Source organism: Orbicella faveolata, unplaced genomic scaffold (assembly GCF_042242905.1).
Source record: "Orbicella faveolata isolate gen_17 unplaced genomic scaffold, um_ofav_v1 contig_50, whole genome shotgun sequence".
NCBI lineage: Eukaryota > Metazoa > Cnidaria > Anthozoa > Scleractinia > Merulinidae > Orbicella > Orbicella faveolata.
In genome coordinates this window covers 999,387-1,020,955 of record NW_028301581.1, presented here as the reverse complement: position 1 = coordinate 1,020,955, position 21,569 = coordinate 999,387, and the positions used below count along the sequence as shown (strand labels likewise).

At 36.3% G+C, this 21,569-nt stretch overlaps 1 long non-coding RNA gene and 1 pseudogene across 1 annotated transcript; both read right to left on the bottom strand.

The window, feature by feature from the left end:
- Nucleotides 1-21,569, bottom strand: part of LOC149095519 (uncharacterized) — a 111,951-nt pseudogene that overhangs the window by 53,231 nt on the left and 37,151 nt on the right.
- LOC149095522 (uncharacterized) lies at nucleotides 6,909-15,325 on the bottom strand. Its single transcript, XR_016204836.1, has 2 exons — nucleotides 14,965-15,325; nucleotides 6,909-7,004 (listed from the first exon to the last, which is right to left on the bottom strand). It is a non-coding gene; the product is annotated as an uncharacterized LOC149095522 (long non-coding RNA).

Genomic DNA, 21,569 nt, shown 5'->3' with positions numbered 1-21,569 from the left:
TGCAAACTTTTAACTAAAAGATAACAGAATTGGATCACCACAACGAACAGTAGCACAAGTACGTAAGTACTAACAAATATATTATTTAAAACTAACATAGGGTGCTAGAAAAGGTTACGAAAAAGGAATAATGAGTACGCAACATCAGTAGGCCTTACGCTCCATCTGGCGGGTTGATTTCCTGGCTTGTCCTGGCTTGACCTGGTTTGTGCTGGCTTGACTTGGCTTGACTCAGCTTGTCCTGTTTCTCTTAGTTCTGCAAGTAACTCCGTAAAAGAAAGACACGCACGCGTCGGCTTCTACTTCTTGGAACTTAACCCTCAATGTTCAGTTCTGTTTATTTTTTGTCTCAGTTCCCTTTAGACATATGATGATGATGTTAATTACAACATCCACGGTCGAGCAGTTGGTAACCGGAGTGGTCCGGTTAAAACATTACGGCCATAGCCACGTCTAGTCATCCACTGATCGGATTTTCGACACAAAATCCGGGCCGTCGGGCACCAAAACTGGAACTCCACCAGCTTGTTAAAGCGACCTTGGGGAAATTAGCCGATCACTTAAACACTCTTTGTTTGGTTAGCTCGCTTTTTATTTCCACCATTGATGACTTCATTACAATACTGACAACGTTCCCCTACTGCCACTCTTGACTGATTACAGCGATTACTACAACTCTGATGCGTAGGTTTGGCCCGCGCTCTTTTATCTGGATCACACCCGTGCTGTCAATCAGCTGTCTAATTCGTCTAATTCGAAAATTAACGCTGATTTCAGTACATGCGCAGTGTTCTACTAGCATGATTTCGCAGAGTTCACTTAGTGAAAAATCTTTTCATTTCTGAATTTCCACTATCAAGCATAGGCTGTATGATCCAAATAAATCAGCACGTTCAATATAACAATTATCAAGAATAAGTTTACAAATTAAAATCAAGGAAAAGTGCCAGGATCTCTAATAAAAGTTGTTGTTGAAAATTCTGAAAAATTGGACAGGAGACTAAAAATAAGTTAAGGATTCTAACGCGACTAATTCCAAAAAGAGCGCTTCCAAAATCTAGATTTCAATTTTTATTTTGTTTTCTCGATCGACACCCGCGAGTAAACAAACGAGTTGCTGAACAACGCAGCTGACCCGAAAACATGTAGTGTAGCAACGGTGCTCGCAGAAGTAGTAGTAGTAGTAGTAGTAGTAGTAAGACTTTTTTTTACTAGGGTAGCATTTGACAGTAATAAAACTGGTAACCTAATGGCCCTCAACATAAATGTACCAAAGTATTTTAACAGGTCTAACAAGAATCAGCTAACAAATTATTTAAGTAGATACTATATTCAAAATAGTAAGATTACATGGCACTATTTCCAGTGTAACAACAGTCAAGTAATTTACACATACGAAGAACTAGTTCCTAGGAAACGTAGCACCTGCGTATACAACAACAACGATAAGAAAGGCAACATTTGATCAGCTAGTCAAGGAGCAAGTCCATAATGTCAATGTATCCCAAACACCTAAAATATTCCAATATTATATTTCGAATGACCCAACACCTATTTCTTAAAACATTACCATTATCTTTTTACCCATTATTACAACGAATAAATATGGTTGGGAATTTATATCTTGCTTGCATTTTTATTGTTTTACAATTTTGACCAACTTTGGGTGGAATTCCAGGAACTTGGGCGATATTTCCCAGCCCTAGGGATTCTAAACTAATTTGAGAAGACTTTGGTTTTCAGTGAAATGGCCAGAAGGAAAATTTTTGAACGCTTACTTATGGGCAGTCTGGCCGAGATATTAGCTCACTTACTGACTATGACTGGAAAGTCGCCGAGAGCGGGCTACGCGCAGCGCTATTTTGACCAACTTTGGGTCAATTTAGAGGAACTTGGGTGATATTTCCCAGCACTAAGGACTTTAAACTAGTTTTAGTAAGACCTTGTTTTCTAGAGAAATGGGCAGATAAGAATTTTTGACCACTTACTTAGTAGCAGTCTAGCAAAAATATTAACTCACCTAGCAACTATGACTAGAAAGTCGCCGAGATTGGGCTACCGGCAGCGCGATCTTGACCAACTTTGGGTGGATTTCCAACAACTTGGGCGATATTTCCCAGCGCTAGGGACTCTAAACTAATTCGAGAAGACTTTGGATTCTAGTGAAATGACCAGAAAAATATTTTTGCAGTTTTACTTATGGACAGTCTGGCCAAAATATTAACTTACTTAATGACTATGACTAGAAAGTCGCCGGGACCGGGCTACGCGCAGCGCGATTTATACCAAGTTTGGGTCGATATCCAGGAACTTGGGCGATATTTTCCAGTCCTAGGGACTCGAAACTAATTCCAGAAGACCTTGGTTTTCAGTGAAATGGCGAGAAAAGGTGTTTTGAACGCTTACTTATGAGCAGTCTGGCCGAAATATTAACACACTTAGTGACGATGACCAGAAAGTCGCTGAAACCGAGCTACGCGCAGCGCGATTTATACCAACTTTGGGTCGATTACCAGGGACTTGGGCGATATTTCCCAGCCCTAAGGAGTCTAAACTAATATGAGAAGACATTGGTTTTCAGGACAATTGCCAGACGAAAAATTTTTGGACGCTTATTTATCAGCAGTCTGGCCAAAATAATAACTCACTTAGTGACTATGACTAGACCGGGCTACGCGCAGCGTGATTTTGACCAGAAGAAAAATCGACCAGAGGAAATCGACTAAAAGTTGGTCAAAATCGCGTTGCGCGTAGCCCGGTCGCGGCGACCTTCTGGTCATAGTCACTAAGGGAGTTATTATTTCGGCCAGACTGCTCATAAGTAAGCGTTCAAAACTTTTTCTTCTGGCCATTTTATTGAAAACCAAAGTCTTCTCGAATTTGTTTAGAGTCTTTAGGGCTGGGAAATATCGCCCAAGTGTTTGGAAATCGACCCAAAGTTGGTTGATTGGTTGATTGTTGAGTTGTTGAGTTTTTTTTCCATAAATAACCAGAAGAAATGTTTGAAATTCATTACAAAACTGATTGGGGGCGAGGTCTATAATCACGGTGAAAAATGGTTAAGGGCTCTTTTTATGACTGGATATGTTGTATGCAAGCTCACTAACAAGGCTCAACATCTGAGACGTTGTCAGATGTGATACTGTCAAGCAAACCCAACTCTTTAAACAATGTGTGGCCATAAATTTACTTTGACTTTTATCCAGAATGCCTGGGATTTAATGGGCCGGACGTCCATAAATTTCTACAAGTAATTAGACAACAAGAATTGCAAGCTTCGTTAATAAGGGATTTATTACGCAACTGAAAATGTTCAGAAAAATGCCACGATCACAAACTGGAGAAACATTGCAAACTTCAAACGCGCAATTCTGATTGAAAGCCGACTAGTCGCATACTCGCGCCTGATGTTAAACAAAACAGAAGGGAAAAAGAGTTGGAAAGAAAACAAAACGAGTGTTTCGTGTGATCAAAGCAAGCTCTTTCAGAAACGCCATAACACTAACGAAAATCTTTAACAGTGATCGTGGAGGATCATTCTGGACAGTGCCCGGTCCAATACTTAGGGAATACTGTGCCAGCAATGAAGCAATTTGATTGGTTAATCTGAGTTCTTAACCCTCTGAACTAACTTAGTGATGAAATATAAACTAGTTATGTAACGTTTTCTCTTGGTATACATTGGAATATCCCACTTGTATTCACTTGGTATATACAAAGAAAATACAAGTGACACAAGAGAAAGCGCTGCATAAGCGTTGCGTGCGAAAGGATATGGGGCGCCGTTTGTAAATTTGTTATTTAGACCGAATTTATGCCATTTTCCCCTTATTTATAAATAATTGGAAACGCCACAAAATTTGTTTATAAATAAGACACAAGAACTTGTCCGTTGATATGTAAATAATTATTTTAGGTACGTTCTGATTTATAAATAATCTTTTACCATAGAGTTATTATATATAAATAATAAACTAAACAACTTCAATTATTTATATATCAGGTCATCTCTAAAATAGTTATTTACATATCATAAAGTTTGTAAATGCCATTATTTATAAATAAATTACTTCACCGGGAGTGTAAATTCATTATTTAGAAATAATAAATTTCACCTCGCCGAGTGTAAATTTATTATTTATAAATAATGAACTTCACTGAGTGTGTAAATTCATTATTTAGAAATAATGAATTTCTCCTCGCCAAGTGTTAATTTATTATTTATAAATAATGAACTTCATTGAGTGTGTAAATTCATTATTTAGAAATAATGAAGTTTCATTTCGCCGACTGTAAATTTATTATTTAGAAATAATGAATTTAACCATGTGTGTAAATTCATTATTTAGAAATAATGAAGTTTCATCTCGCCGAGTGTAAATTTGTTACTTAGAAATAATGAACTTCACTGAGTATGTAAATTCATTATTTAGAAATAATGAAAGTATGAATGGCTGACCCAGCGTCTCTTGCCCGATCGATTTCGGAGGCTGTTTCTCGCGCTATAAGTGAGACAGTTAATGCTACCCTTGCTCAAGTAGGTAACGGCGGCGGTATGTAGCCTGAAATTCAGCACTGGCGGATCTGGGGGAGAGGCCCGGGGAGCCCGTTCTCCCTCCCCCCCCAACCCCCCGCCTCAACTCTCTATTATGGAGTTCTTATTCACTCAGCAATTCGGCAGCTCACACTGCAACAGGAACAACTACTCAAAGGCCGAGGTAACAGGTAGATTTTAAGAAAAGAAACTGCTGCATGAAGAAAATAAAAATCGCTTGGCGTGTTAAGTGAAAGGTCTGATTTCTATTGAAATTCAATAATGGTTTAAACGTAAATGAATTTAGCTTTCCACGTGTACGATCTTTAGACTTGCCTGGAATAGACATGCCCAGCCGTGACTTCATCAAGCCAAACAAAGTGTGTCACACAGCTATCCGTCCAAAGGTCACAAAGGTCACAAAGAATTTAACCTGCGAGCGGGCTCACGTTTGAATCAAACACGCGAGTGACGAAGAGGAATAGCGATCGGCGGGAAAGAGACGCCAAGAAAGTGACTTTCTCCTCTCGCGGCTTCGCCCGTGGATTTCTCGCTCTCAGCTACGCCGAGCGCGTTTGTGCTCCAACGTGAGCCTGTTCACAGGCTACAAAGAATTATCTAAACATCTAAAGACATTATTCGATTTCCCGATTTTAAAAGTTCTGCATTTTCTTCATGCAGCAATTTCTTGGCTTGAAATTTACCTGTTACCTCGGCCTTTGAGTAGTTGTTGTCGTTGTCGTTGTTCCTGTTGCAGTGTGAGCTGCCGAATTGTTGAGTGAATAAGAACTACATAATAGATATTTGAAGCGTGATTCTCGCTTAAACTCAATTAACCAAAATAGGGGGGGGAGGCCTCCCCTAGATCCGCCACTGCTGAATTTCAGGCTGCATACGTACCTGAGCAAGGGCAGCATTAACTGTCTCACTTATAGCGCGAGAAAAAGCCTCCGAAATCGATCGGGCAAGAGACGCTGGGTCAGTCATTCATACTTTTATTATTTCTAATTAATGAATTTACATACTCAGTGAAGTTCATTATTTCTAATTATTATATGGCTGCGTCTCACAAACACTAGGAACTACCGAATTCACGAATATTATTGGCTGAAATCGATATTGACCGCGGTCTAGATTTTCCCATCTAGACCGGCATCTAACTAGACCGGTTTCATTTTGCGTTGACAAAGTAGCAAACTAAAATACAAAAATGTTCATCATTTTCTTTTATTTTCTTCTCAATCATTTATGGCACTGCCAAAAAGCCTGATGACAAAACAAACAAGTAAAGAGAACGAGCAAATTTCGGCAGGTTTAAGTTAAGCTTATCGCCGTTCGCAAGCAAACTGTCGGCAAACCAGTTACATTAAACGAATTAAAGTTTTCTTCTTTGCCATATAATAAACATCTTATTAACCGAGCTAAGTCGGTCTGTATGGGAGAATCTTGACCTCGGTCGTGTGTACAGACCTCACTGTGTTCGGTCTGTACTCACGACCTCGGTCAAGATTCTCCCATACAGACCTCCAGCTCGGTTAATAAGAGCTAAGTAATAAATTTACATTCGGCGAGATGAAACTTCATTATTTCTAAATAATTAATTTCTAAATAATGAATTTACACACACGGTTAAATTCATTATTTCTAAATAATAAATTTACAGTCGGCGAAATGAAACTTCATTATTTCTAAATAATGAATTTACACACTCAATGAAGTTCACTATTTATAAACAATAAATTTACACTCGGCGAGGAGAAATTCATTATTTCTAAATAATGAATTTACACACTCAGTGAAGTTCATTATTTATAAATAATAAATTTACACACTCAGTGAAGTTCATTATTTATAAATAATAAATTTACACTCGGTGAGGTGAAATTTATTATTTCTAAATAATGAATTTACATCCCCGGCGAAGTAATTTATTTATAAATAATGGGATTTACAAACTTTATGATATGTAAATAACTATTTTAGAGATGACCTGATTTATAAATAATTGAAGTTGTTTAGTTTATTATTTATATATAATAACTCTATGGTAAAAGATTATTTATAAATCAGAACGTACCTAAAATAATTATTTACATATCAACGGACAAGTTCTTGTGTCTTATTTATAAACAAATTTTGTGGCGTTTCCAATTATTTATAAATAAGGGGAAAATGGCATAAATTCGGTCTAAATAATAAATTTACAAACGGCGCCCCATAAAAGGATACCCCCTATTCCCTCCCCGTTTACACCTGCTATGCAGGATGTATACATGGCTTATCATTATAAAAATAACAAAAATATCATTACAGCCGTAAAATAATGTTTTCAGTGACACGGCTGCAAAGGTAACAGAAAAGAAATACCACAATGTACAGCAAACACAAATTAATTTTTATTCCTAAAACATTCCAAAGCAAACAGAGGATGGTAATATTATCTAAAAAAAAGCTGGAAACACATCCATATCTACGAAGAGGAAAACAAAAGGAGCAATGTCAATAACAGGCCAAAATACTCAATACTTCTCATGAACACTACTATTAAGCTGCATTTAGCCAAGTCTTGCCATCACCTCGAGTATTCGTTTTTTTTTTTCAATAAAAGGTCATTTACAATGCGAAACAGCATCTCGGTAATCGATCAACAGATTATTACAAACAATTCCTGCTCTAGCCAGGGCCAGAACCTAAGGATTAATTCACCATGCATATGGAATGTCATTCATTTTTATCTTGTTCAGTGTCAACTAAACTGCAATATTAATTCTCAATACTGATGTTCATTCAGCTCCATCTTGCTCATTTCAGAACTAAGATAGTAATTCTCCACATTAATTGTCATTCAGTTTTATCTTGCCCAGTGTCAGAACTTAAATAGTAAATCTCCATACTGAATGTCGTTCAGTTTTATCTTGTCCGTTGGCAGAACTGATATTGCAATTCTCCATACTGATTACTGTTCAGTTTTATCTTGTCCAGTGTCAGAACTGATATTGTTGTAATTCTCCATAATGATTGTCGTTCAGTTTTATCTTGTCCATTGTCAGAACTGATATTGTTGTAATTCTCCATAATGATTGTCGTTCAGTTTTATCTTGTCCATTGTCAGAACTGATATTGTTGTAATTCTCCATACTGATTGTCGTTCAGTTCTATGTTGTCCAGAGTCAAAATTAATATTGCAATATTCCATACTGATTGTCCTTCAGTTTTATCTTGGTCAGTGTCAAAAATGATATTGTTGTAATTCTCCCTTCTCATTCTCATTCATTTCTATCTTGTCCAGTCAGAATTGTTATTGCAATTCTCCATACTGATTGTCGTTGAGTTTTAACTTGTCCAGTGTCAAAACTGATATCATTGCAATTCTGCATACTGATTGTCGTTCAGTTTTATCTTGTCCATTTTCAGAACTGTTATTGTTGTAATTCTCCATACCGATTGTCATTCATTTCTATCTTGTCCAGTGTCAGAACTGATATTGTTGTAATTTTCCATGTTGATTGTCGTTCAGTTTTATCTTGCCCATTTTCAGAACTAATGTGGTTGTAACTCTCCACCCTGACTGCTGTTCAGTTTTATCTTGTTTAGTGTCAGAACTGATATTGTTATAATTCTACACACTGACTGCCCTTCAGTGTGATCTTTTTCAGTGCCACAACTGATATTGTTGTAATTCTCATTACGAATTGTCATTCAGTTTTATTTTTTGCAGTGTCAGATCTGAAAATGTTGTAATTTACCATGCTGATTGTCACTTCTTATCTTGTCTACTGTCAGAACTGATAATGATGTAATTTTCCACACTGACTGCCATTCAGTTTTATCTTGTTCAGTGTCAGAACTGGTATTGTTTAATTCTCCAAACTGACTGTCATTCAGTTTTATCTTTTGCAGTGTCAGAACTGATGTGGTTGTAATGATCTATACTGACCACCGCTCAGTTTTATCGTGTCCGTTGTCAGAACTGATATTGTTGTAATTCTCCACACCGACTGCCATTCAGTCTTATCTTGTCCATTGTCAGAACTATTGATGTAATTCTCCATTTTACCTGTCGTTCAGTTTTATCTTGTCCAGAGTCAAAATTGATATTGTTGTAATTCTCCCTACGGTTGTCGTTCAGTTTTATCTTGTCCTGTGTCAGAACTGATATTGTTGTAATTCTCCATACTGATACTGGTTAAGTTTTATTTTGTCCAGTGTCAGAACTGATATTGTTGTAATTCTCCTTACAGATTATCTTGTCCAGTGTCCAAACTGATATTGTTTTAATTCTCCACACTGACTCTCATTTAGTTTTATCTTGTCCAGAGTCAAAATTGATATTGTTGTAATTCTCCCTACGGTTGTCGTTCAGTTTTATCTTGTCCTGTGTCAGAACTGATATTGTTGTAATTCTCCATACTGATACTGGTTAAGTTTTATTTTGTCCAGTGTCAGAACTGATATTGTTGTCATTCTCCTTACAGATTATCTTGTCCAGTGTCCAAACTGATATTGTTTCAATTCTCCACACTGACTCTCATTTAGTTTTATCTTGTCCAGAGTCAAAATTGATATTGTTGTAATTCTCCCTACGGTTGTCGTTCAGTTTTATCTTGTCCTGTGTCAGAACTGATATTGTTGTAATTCTCCATACTGATACTGGTTAAGTTTTATTTTGTCCAGTGTCAGAACTGATATTGTTGTAATTCTCCTTACAGATTATCTTGTCCAGTGTCCAAACTGATATTGTTTCAATTCTCCACACTGACTCTCATTTAGTTTTATTTTGTGCAGTGTCAAAACTGATGTTGTTGTAATTCTCCATACTGACTACCGCTCAGTTTTATCTTTTCCGTTAATAGAACTATTGTTGTAATTGTCCATACTGACTGCTGTTCAGTTTTATCTTGTCCGTTGTCAGAACTATTGTTGTAATTCTCCATACTGACTGCCGTGTAATTTTATCTTGTCCTTTTCAGAACTATTTTTGTAATTCTCCATACTGACTGCCATTCAAATTTCTCTTGTCCATTGTCAGAACTATTGTTGTAATTCTCCATACTGATTGTCGTTCAGTTTCATCTTGTCCAGTGTCAAAATTGATATTGCAATTCTCCATACAGTTTGTCGTTCAGTTTTATCTTGTCCAGTATCAGAACTGATATTGTTGTAATTTACCACACTGAATGTCACTCATTTTTATCTTGTCCGGTGTCAGAACTGATATTGTTCTAATTCTTCACATTGACTGCCATTCAGTTTTATCTTCTTTAGTGTCAGTACTGACATTGTTGTAATTCTCCACACTAACTGCCGTTAAGTTTTGCCTTTTGCAGTGTCAGAACTAATATTGTTGTAATTGTCCATACTGAATGCCATTCAGTTTTATTTTCTCCGTTTTCAGAACTATTGTTGCAATTCTCCATACTGACTGTCGTTCAGTATTATCTTGTCCAGTGTCACAATTGATATTGCAATTCTCCATACTGATTGCTGTTCAGCTTTATCTTGTCCAGTGTCAGAACTGATATTGTTGTAATTCTCCACACTGACTGTCGTTCAGTTTTATCTTGCTTAGTGTCAGAACTGATATTGTTGTAATTCTTCATACTGATTGTCATTCAGTTTTATCTTGTCCAGTGTCAGAACTGATTTTGCTGTAATTCTCCATACTGACTGCCGTTCAGTTTTATTTTCTCCGTTGTCAGAACTATTTTTTTAAATTCTCCATACTGATTGTCGTTTAGTTTTATCTTGTAAAGTGTCAGAATTGATATTGCAATTCTCCATAGAGATTGTCGTTCAGTTTTATCTTGTGCAGTATCAGAACTGATATTCTTGTAATTCACCAAACTGATTGTCATTCATTTTTATCTTGTCCAGTATCAGAAATGATGTTGTTGTAATTCTCTACACTAACTCCTGTTCGGTTTCATCTTGTCCTCTGTCAGAACTAATATTGTTCTAATTCTCCACGCTGACTGCGGTTGAGTTTTATCTTGTCCATCACCAGAACGATTGTTTTAATTCTCCATAGTAATTGTCATTTAGTTTTATCTTGTCCAGTGTCAGAGCTGGTATTGTAGTAATTTTCCATACTGATCGTCATTCAGTTTTATCTTGTCCAGTGTCAAAACTGATATTGTTGTAATTCTCCATCCTGACTGTCGCTCAGTTTTACCCTGCCCATTGCCAACACTGATATTGTTCTAATTCTTCATACCGATTGTCAGTCATTTTTATCTTGTCCAGTGTCAGAACTGGTATTGCTATTCTCCATAGTGACTGCCCTCCTTTTTTATCTTGTCCAGTGTCAGAACTGATATTGTTGTAATTCTCCATGTTGATTATCGTTCACTTTTATGTTGTCTGGTGTCAGAACTGATATTGCTGTAATTCTCTCTACTGATTATGATTCATTTTCATTTTGTGCCGTGTCAGAACTAATATTGTTGTAATCCTCCACACTGACTGCCGTTCATTTTTATCTTGTTCAGTGTCAGAACTGATATTGTTGTAATTCTCCACACTGACTGCCCTTCAGATTTCTCTTGTCCGTTGTCAGAATGATTGTTGTAATTCTCCATACTGCTTGTATTTCAGTTTTATCTTGTCAAGTGTCAGAATTAATATTGCAGTTCTCGATATAGGTTGCCGTTCAGTTTTATCTTGTCCAGTATCAGAACTGATATTGATGTAATTCACCATACTGATTGTCATTTAATCTTATCTTGTCCAGTGTCAGAACTGATATTGTTGTAATTCGCCACACTGACTGCCATTTCATTTTTTCTTGTCCAGTGTCAAAAACTCATATTGATGTAATTCTCCACACTGACTGCCGTTTCTCTTTATCTTGTTCAGTGTCAAAACTGATATTGTTTAATTCTCCATACTGATTGTCATTCAGTTTTTTCTTTTGCAGAGTCAGATGTGATATTGTTGTAATTCACCATGCTGATTGTCATTTATTTTTATCTTGTCCAATGGCAAAACTGATATTGATGTAATTCTCCACACTGACTGCCGTTTACTTTTATCTTCTTTAATGTCAGAATTGATATTGTTCAATTCTCCATATTGATTGTCATTCAGTTTTATCTTTTGCAGTGTCAGAACTGATATTGTTGTAATTCTCTATACTGACTGCCATTTAGTTTTATCTTGTCCATTGTCAGAACTATTCATGTAATTCTTCATACTGCATGTCGTTCAGTTTTAACTTGTCCAGTGTCAGAACTGATATTGTTGTAATTCTCCATACTGTCTCCCGTTCAGTTTTATTTTAATCAGTGTCAGAACTGCTATCGCTGTAATTCTCCATACTGATAGTTGTTCAGTTTTATGTTGTCTAAGTTGGAACTGATAGTGCTGTAATTAACTTTCTTATATCTCTTAGTTAGTGCACGTGCTGTGATTGGTCAATTTATCAGGCCGTACTCTCCTGTACGGCACACTAAAATTTAAAGCTGGTTTTGTTGGAAAACTGTTTTGTGATTTATCGCCAAGTGTTCCTAACTTTTATAGCAAGTAAACATTTGAGACTTTTTTTACTCTAAATTGTGTATTAAAGCATGCTAACAACTTAAAAACAATTTCAAATTGACTCGTTTTGATTTTGAGGTGCATCAGAAATTTGAAGGCATTCCGCTCAAATAGAAATCATTCCTGAGCCTGTCATACACACAATAGAGATATAATTAATATCTTACTAACCTCGTTTTCTCGGTCTGTACTGTAAGTTACGGATCCTTGTTTTTTTCCCCTTCGATTTATGGCCTGCGTGCTTTGCCCTTGAGCCATAAATTAAAGGGGAAAAAACTCGGTCCGTAACTTATGGTACGGCCCTCAAACTCGGTTAGTAAGAGGTATATACCGATTGTCATTCATTTTGTATTTTGTCCAGTGTCAGAACTGACATTGTTCTAATTTTTCACACTGACTGCCACTCAGTTTTATCTTGTTCAGTGTCAGAACTGATATTGTTATAATTCTCCATACTGATTTTTATCCAGTTTTATCTTTTGCAGTGTCAGAGCTGATATTGTTGAAATTCACCATACTGATTGTCCTTCATTTTTATCTTGTCCAGTGTCAGAACTGATATAGTTGTAATTCTCCACATTGACTCCAGTTCAGTTTTATCTTGTGCCAAGTCAGAACTGATAATGTTGTAATTCTCCGTACTGACTGCCGTTCAGTTTTATCTTGTCCGTTGTCAGAACTTTTGTTGTAATTTTCCATACTGATTGTTGTTCAGTTCTATCTTCTCCAGTGTCAGAATTAATATTCCAATTCTCCATACTCATTATCCTTCATTTTTGTCTTGTCCATTGTCAGAACTAATATTGTTGTAATTCTCCGTACTGACTACCGTTCAATTTTATCGTGCTCGTTGTCAGAAATCATATTGTTCTAATTCTCCACAATGACTGCCGTTCAGTTTTCTCTTGTCTGTTATGAGAACTATTGTTGTATTTTTCCATACTGATTGTCGTAAAGTTTTATCTTGTCCAGTGTCAGAACTGATATTGTTGTAATTCTCCACACTGATTGTTGTTCTGTTCTGTCTTGTCCAGTGTCAGAATTAATATTGCAATTTTCCATACTCATCCTTCATTTTTATCTTGTCTATTGTCAGAACTGATAATGTTGTAATTCTTCATACTGATTGTCATTCAGGTCTATGTTGTCGAGAGTCAGAATTAATATTGCAATTCTTTATACTGATTGCCCTTTGTTTTTATCTTGTCCAGTGTCAGAACTGATATTGTTGTAATTCTCCCTACTGATTCTCATTCATTTTTATCTTGTTCAGTGTCAGAGTTGATATTGCAATTTTCCATACTGATTGTCCTTTAGTTTTGTCTTGTCCAGAGTGAGAACTGATATCGTTGTAATTCTCCATACTGATTGTGTTGTTCAGTTTTATCTTGTCCATTGTCAGAACTCATATTGTTGTAATTCTCCATACCGATAGTCATTCATTTTTTATCCAGTGTCAGAACTGATATTGTCCGGTGTGAGAACTGATGTTGTTGTAATTCTCCATGTTGATTGTCATTCAGTTTTATGTTGTCCAGTGTCAGAACTGATAATGTTGTACTTCTCCACACTGACTGCCATTCAGTTTTATCTTGTCTGTGTTCAGAAGAATTGTTGTAATTCTTCATACTGATTGTCCTCCAGTTTTATCTTGTCAAGTGTGAGAATAAATATTGCAATTCTCCATACAGGTTGTCGTTCAGTTTTATCTTGTCCAGTATCAGAACTAATATCGTTGAATTCACCATCCAAATTGTCATTCAATTTTATCTCGTCCAGTGTCAGAACTGAGATTGTTGTAATTCTCTCTACTTAGTGCCATTCAGTTTTGTGTTGTCCAGTCTCAGAACTGATGTTGTACTTCTCCACACTGACTGCCGTTCAGTTTTATCTTGTCCGTTGTCAAAAGAATTGTTGTAATTCTTCATGCTGATTGTCGCTCAGTTTTATCTTGTCAAGTGTGAGAATAAATATTGCAATTCTCCATACAGATTGTCATTTAGTTTTATCTCGTCCAGTGTCAGAACCGATATTGGAATTCTCTATACTGATTGTCCTTCATTTTTATCTTGTCCAGTGTCATAACTGATATTTTTGTAATTCTCCTCACTGACTGCCATTCAGTCTTACCTTGTTCCTTGGTTAATCATTTTAACCTTAGTTGGAAGTAGATTTTTAATCCTAGTTCTAGTTTAAAACCTTAGTTTTAGTCTCACGTTTTTATTTTTTATTACTTCTGTATTTTAGACATTAATTTTAATGTATATTTTAGACTTGTATTTTTTAGAGGACCCTCCTGGAAACCACCTTTAGGTGATTGGAGGCCTCCTTTTAAAATATCAGTTTATTATTATTTTTTTATTATTATCATTAAATCCTCAGTAGTTACAAGACATCGTATTGATCACAGTTTCAGGAATATTAATAACATATCCAAATTAGGGAACTCTTTCCTCAATACCAGTGCTTTCCTTATCACCACAAATGTTCCCAAAGTAAGATTTGCAATGCTGTCAGATAAATGTCACATAGCAGATAGCAGTGGCTTCATTCATTTCTACCCTTTCATTAAACTTAAAATTTTCAACAGATTTTCCTTCTTTATTAAGGAAAAAACAAAGTTGAGATAACAGTGACCCAAAATCTTCTCCAGCTTTTACAGGTATTAAACCAGTCGTGCTGAATATTTTCCTTGACTCTTCTTCAAAATGCCAATTTTCCCTAAATTAACAAAAAATTCATTGACCTTAGAAGAATTTTTTCCTGACCATTTCCTGACATGGTGTGGCACCCCTGTTTTAACTATTACACAGAAAGCTAAACCATAAAATTTATCGAGAAATGAGGCTCCCAACCATCACCCAATTCACAGATTCTGACATCAGACTTATTACCTTAGAAAAACCACTTCACTAACAACTGGTTCAAGTTCAGCAGTAACTTTCCTTGAAACCCTCAACAACTACCATCCCTCTATCAAATTCACCATAGAAGTGGACACCAATACAGTTGACTCTTGTTATAGTGCACATCCTTGAGATCGTCATTTGTTGCCGTTATAGCAGGGCTGCCTGCAGTAGAGGGGTGAGATGAAAATGACTCAATACAAGTCATATAAACCCACATGCAGTGCACATACTGCTTTGTGCTTTTAAGCAAAAAATTGTAATATATGTAGTATAGGTCAAAATAGTGTACAAACTACCAGTAGTAAACACTCCAAGACAACAGAACAATGACAAATCACTCAATACATTCAAGGTGTCCCTCGTAACGATTGAGAAACATTAAAAGAATCAGTGTGGGATCATATGAAGTGTTCACAATTTTGCAATAGGGATAGGATAATAGCCATAAATCAATGGCTGCTCCATCATTCAACTCTCTGCCAGACAGTGTCAGAAAATTGACAGATTAATTTTCATTCATTAATGCCATACGACACCGTCTGTTTCACAAAGTGATTAAGATTTATTATTAAGATTTAATAATAAATGCTATTTTTATTCTAACACTTAGTAGTTTGTAGTCCATTGTATTAGTTTTAATATTAGCTTTAATGTTTCAGTTTTAATATCCTATTATATTTTTTTTCTGAGATTTTTACAGTTGGTGTGATATCACAGGATTTTTACCGACTTAACTAAGTGCAGATGTAGTTATATTCTATTTTGCCAATTTTGACATCTAAATTATGGTTTTTCATATAGAGCCTCTATCAGTAACATCAGGCTGTCCATAATAGCAGGGGGTCTGCAAGGCAAGAGTTGTCTGTAGTGTGCTACCAGTTATTGCAAAAGAAAGGCTGCAAACTAGAAAGGAAAGATCTCTCGCCTTATTGTAAAAGCCTTGCCAACTTATTACCACTAAGGCAATGGATCAACACCGTATGCTACACAAAATGACAGCAGCTGCCAACAACTTTTCTCTTAAAAACATGAAAGATGACTGATTGATACTTTCAGCAGGGCTCAACTTTCAGGAAAAAACCTTGGGGCCAGCTGGCCCCTTAGTTTTCATATTAATTTTAGTCACCAGCAAAAGTATTTCAGTCAGCAAAAAGCATGGAAAGGTAGTTGCCAGTGAAAAAATTGGGTTGCATTGGTGACCCCAGCAGTCACAACGTTGAGCTCTGATCAGCTTACAAGCACCAATCCTCGCCCACGCCGAAATCTGGGGAAGTTCTCTCTCTGATGTTGCTGAGGAAGGAAGGTTGCAAGAGCTAATCAGAGAAACTTCTCCAAGCTAAATGCAATGCCACATGGCCAGGGCAAAGGCCACAAAAAGACTGCAACTCAGATGAAAATGATGACCAGTCTTCACAATGCCCTGTACCCTACAGGGCATGATGAGTCCATTGTTGCTAAGACATGTTTTCTTTGTTTCTTCTTTTAGTCTTCGACCACAATTTGGATGCATTTTGTGTTTAAAAAAAATCAGCTCATAGGCCATCATCCTGTTCAATATAACTAAACAAAATCCAGTAACAAAATTAATTAAGGACCATGGCACAGGTGTAGCTTATTCATCTTTTTTATTTAAGTTTGCAATAAATTATTTTCATTTGCATGAAAATAATTGAGTGATGTTTCTTCTATGCACCTTTCATTATTATATACCAGTAATTTGTCATCATCATATCATTATTGTGGAAATTATTTCATTTCATTTTAATTGTTATGTGTACCGGTTTGTACCAACTGATTCCTATAAATGGCTTGTTCTTTTCAGGGTGTTTTCACGAAAGCTGTGAAACAAACTATTTCTTGATGAATATAACATAATATTGTCTACTGCATACAATATTTCATAAAGGCAACTATTTCAGTTTAATTATTACTTTAGCATATTTAGCTTTGTATCATCTCATTACACCAGGATCTCTCATTGCCAACAACAATTGTAATCTATTGGCAGTGTTTAAAACAGCTATTTCATCTACCAAAGGCAGCCCTAAAAGCTGATTACTGAATAACATTCCCTAACAGTCCCTGGTGCAGTTGCAATTTTAAGATCCACTGGACAACGTTTTATGTCCAAAGTCAAGCTGGCTTCACCTCTTGACTGCAAGAGAGGAATTATGCACACATTAGTGCAACAGACCTTTGACTTGGGCATGGCTGAAAAAGCTGAGGGTGGGCTGATTGCAGGAGATAGATAAATCAGGTACACAAATGATGGACCTGAAGGGGAATAAAATTGTATGTTCCAATCAAGCAGCCATGTAAGGTGCAAGACTTAGCCAAAGTTTCTGTCAACATCAGCCTGTTGAGAAATATTTTTCACACTTGATTTGCAAAAAAAATGTGACTGTATGTTTCAGTATGCTGCAGTTTGTTGTTTTCTGTTGAAGTCATCTCAACTCAAACGATGTTTTTGAATTAAAGTCAACAAAAGCAAATCATTCTGTAAAAGCTGAACGTTGAGGGCAGGAAGGTTAATGTATATAATATTACTCGGCATTCTTTACCAGGATAATTGAGTCATAGAACGACCAACCACTTGTCGTTATAGCAGGCAATTTGTCAGCTTTCCAAAATGAACTTGAAGTTCATTTAGGTATTTATATAATTTTACTTTTGCAAAACGCTTGCATATGATTTTTACTATCTTACTATTATATTGGTGTTGCTTTTCTTCCCTTCATTCATGTTTGTAATTTCAAGGTAGTTTTCAATTATGGCCAACCTCACTTACTTCCTTGCAGGGTGCCTATTTACTTCTGTTTGTGACTAATCATTTGTCATTGCTTTGTTTTACTCTTTCATCTTGTTACTTCTATTAATTTGTATATTTGTATTGTACTTTCTAGTGTTACACGAGCCCTTTAATTGGTGCAAAGTTTACAGATCTAGAACAAGAAGAAGTCCTAGGTCCACAACCTACAATTACAAAATAAATGTCAAAGAGTTACCTCCAACAGTAATAATAATAGTAATAATCATAATGTCTTTATTCATTTGATAAAAATGCATATCAAGTGTTACAATTAATAAAAGATAAAATGATTAAAAAGATATCTAAAAAGCAGTTTTGCCTCCAGCAATGTCCCCAACAATATATGCTCTCTTTCCATGGTCTTCATGAAGCAACCGACTGTTGACATACTACCCACAGTAATCCTGTGCCTGTGCTGCTCTCCTCCAAACCCCAAGCTTCTCAGCTAAACACCCTGGGTAATCCAACACAGGAGAGCATAACAGAAACAGCCCCTGAACCAATGGCAGCACCATCTCAAAATATATCAGACTGTCCAGTCGACCAACCAAGTCCAATGTTATATAGTAAAGAGAAAGTGACTTGCCCTCAGTCTGGATCAAATACCCAATAAGGCATGAAACAAAACAACCTAACCGAGATTAGATCAGGCTGTATGTCCAAACCACTTGTGTGCGTAGACCTGTGCACTACCATTTCAGCCATCAGTATGGGGGCATGAAATGGTGACATCCCAACATTGCAATGGACACGGTGTGCAGTATGCATAGTGGTGAGGCAGAGACTGGCCGTTCTCTTAATACTGGAATCTTGAAAGCCAATAACTAATATCTCATGATTAAACTTTCACACAGGTCCTCAAATTCACAGGATTCTGCCAGCTGGCCCACTCACATCATAATCAATCAATAACCTCATGTTCAGCTTGATTGTTGAATTCATCAAAACTTCAGGACAACTCGGATTAATATTAATCCATGGATTATAATAATAATAGATTATTATAATTCAGTAATAGATTAAGGCAAGGCAAAAAAATTGGAAGGATTAGATTATTAATATCATTTGGATTAATATTAATCTCAGAAATTAAAAAGTTGCGACAGGCCTGCACAACTCCCATTGTACCCAAATGCGTATTTTTTGCCTTTAGCATTTGTCATGTACTTATGCATTGTTTAGACTCATTTTTATTGCAAGATTTGTTTGAAGTCTCTACATGTTTGCTTTCAAGGGACAAAATACGAAGCTTTCCGTGAACATTTTACTTACTTGCATTATATATTATGACGCCGGGCCAGGCTGTGATAAGAACTGTTTGCAAGCAGTAGGTACATCCTTATCACAGAAATCCTACTATTTGTCCTCGAATGGTTTTCTTCGGAGATGCTGTAGCTTTACTTCAAGAAAGCTATATGTTTCTCTAGATACAAATTTTATGGACTGTTGAAGCAGTTGAACAGTTGGCATCATTGTCCCAGGTTAGAAGTGGCAACATTCTCATTACAGTGAATAACAAGACATGTATAAATTATCATTATCAACGCATACAGGATATATTATCAGCAAGGTCACTTGCCAACATAATGCTAGGGTTCTTCTGTACAGCTGAGATTGGCGGCAGCTCTTCAGTAAGTCAGGCGCACTCGTGGACCTCACCAGCTAACCAACCAGCAACAATAGCCCCTTCTATGACATCAATCCTGAAACCCTGTCCTTCATCACAAACTCCTACTCTAAGTCCAGTATATATGTAGACGGTCCATTTTATGAAATGCTCCCAAGGAAATGGCAATCTCTATGGATCCAACTCAGAAAGGCTAAGTCTTTCAGCAATAACTGGAAGGGATTCACAGATTTCCTTTGATGACGTGCGTACTGACATCCATTTCACTTTGTTATTTTTTAAGTTACTCAAGATCTTTATTCTATTCTACATTAAGAATTTTCATGGCCCTGCAAAAAAGTCAGTTGCAACTGTACTGTATAACCAGCAGAGCTGACACAACTGCCAACTTCTGCTACTAAAATATCATAACCATTAATAAAGATTGCAAAAGTTGACTGAGTGTAACAACATAAAAGAGTTTTCTTCACAAACTACTAGCACAAGAAGCATATCCATTGTGGTTGGAATAGAATATTTTCTTCATTGACAGACTTGTACAAATTTGTGCTGCCAAGTCTGTGTCATATGAACGAAATATTTCCACAGCTTATATAGTTATGTAAAGCGATTGATACCATTATTTAACAAATTGCCAAGAGATAGTGATAAGGATGCCTTAGATTGTTAAATGATGTCAATCTTCAGAAGCTTTGGTCAAAGATTAATCCTAGGTAGGAATAATATTAATGCTACAAAAGATTAATAGGAATCCTATGTAGGATTGATATTTATCAGATTAATATTAATCTTACATAAGATTAATATTAATCCTGATTAATTAAGGCATGGCTCGAACCTCAGTAAAGGATTATAATAATCTATTACTGGATTATAATGATCTATTACTGGATTATAATAATCCATTGCTGGATTATAATAATCATTAGGATTAACATTAATTCGATCGATATTAATGCGAGTTGTTCTGAAACTTGACCCCTTAAAATAACATGTTTCTGTGGCATAACATGGTTGCTTAACTGAGGAATACAGAATCTTTTCAGGGTGTTCCTGATCTGCATCAGTTAAGATAGCAATATTCATAACTTCAAATTCACAGTTCTGGTGCTTTTGAAGGCAAAAATTCCTTGATCACACTCTGCTACTAATACACAAATTTGCTGCCCCTCGTCCCTTCTGACACCAGATTGAAGCTTGACATATTCAAGAGGTGAGTGACACTAACACAAATAAAACCCAGGAAGCCATAGATATAATTCTGCCCTTTGTTATAGATCCTTTGGGTTAAACATGCGATGCTTTATAATCTTCTTTAATGAAAAGTTGTTGAGACCATAGGATTTGCATAAGAGGGGAGCTGGAGGTCTGCTCATCTACCATGACTAATCTTCAGTAGAATTTTGTTCTTGCAGAGTAATTTTCAAATTCTTTTTGTCTCAAAATTTCTTTTGAGACGAAAAGGCATGATGTAAGATTGCTGTTTTTCCACTTAGTTGAAACATACCATTTCTTATATTGAGGCCTTACATTCATGCATTCAAGCATACAATGTGTGGTTATGTGTACATGTACATCTGCGCACTCTGTGTGATCCCTGCCTTGCAGAGGACTTTTCACAGCTTTAGACTATTTGGTCTAACCATCCCTGATTGCTCAGAGCGTGAAATGTTAAACTGGATGATAGAGTATATTATTTTCAAATCAATACTCTATCGTCTCTCTATAAAAATTAAAATAAAAAAAAAAGATTATGGGGAATTTTTATCATCTAATCCTTACAAAGACACTTGTAAACAGCTGTTTCTGCCTTTTTAAAGCAACAGTTAGCTTTTTGTTGCATGATCAAGTAAAGGGGAAAATTTTAGCACCTGGTGCACTGCAGGTGTTGAAATAAACCCCTTAAACCTTCTTACCAAAGAATAAGCAAATGAACAAGACTGACAACATTAACTTCATCATACAATGCACTTTGAATGTACTGTAATCTACCTCAAGCAACTTAAACCAAACCAAGTATTCACACTCTGCATTCCGACAACACGCAGGGCTGGTGATTCATTTTGCATCAGCTTGACGCTGTTGTGCTGTCCTGAAACTCCACAAGCTCCATCGCCACTTGCAGTTTTCTAATAACATCATCACTGATCCCAT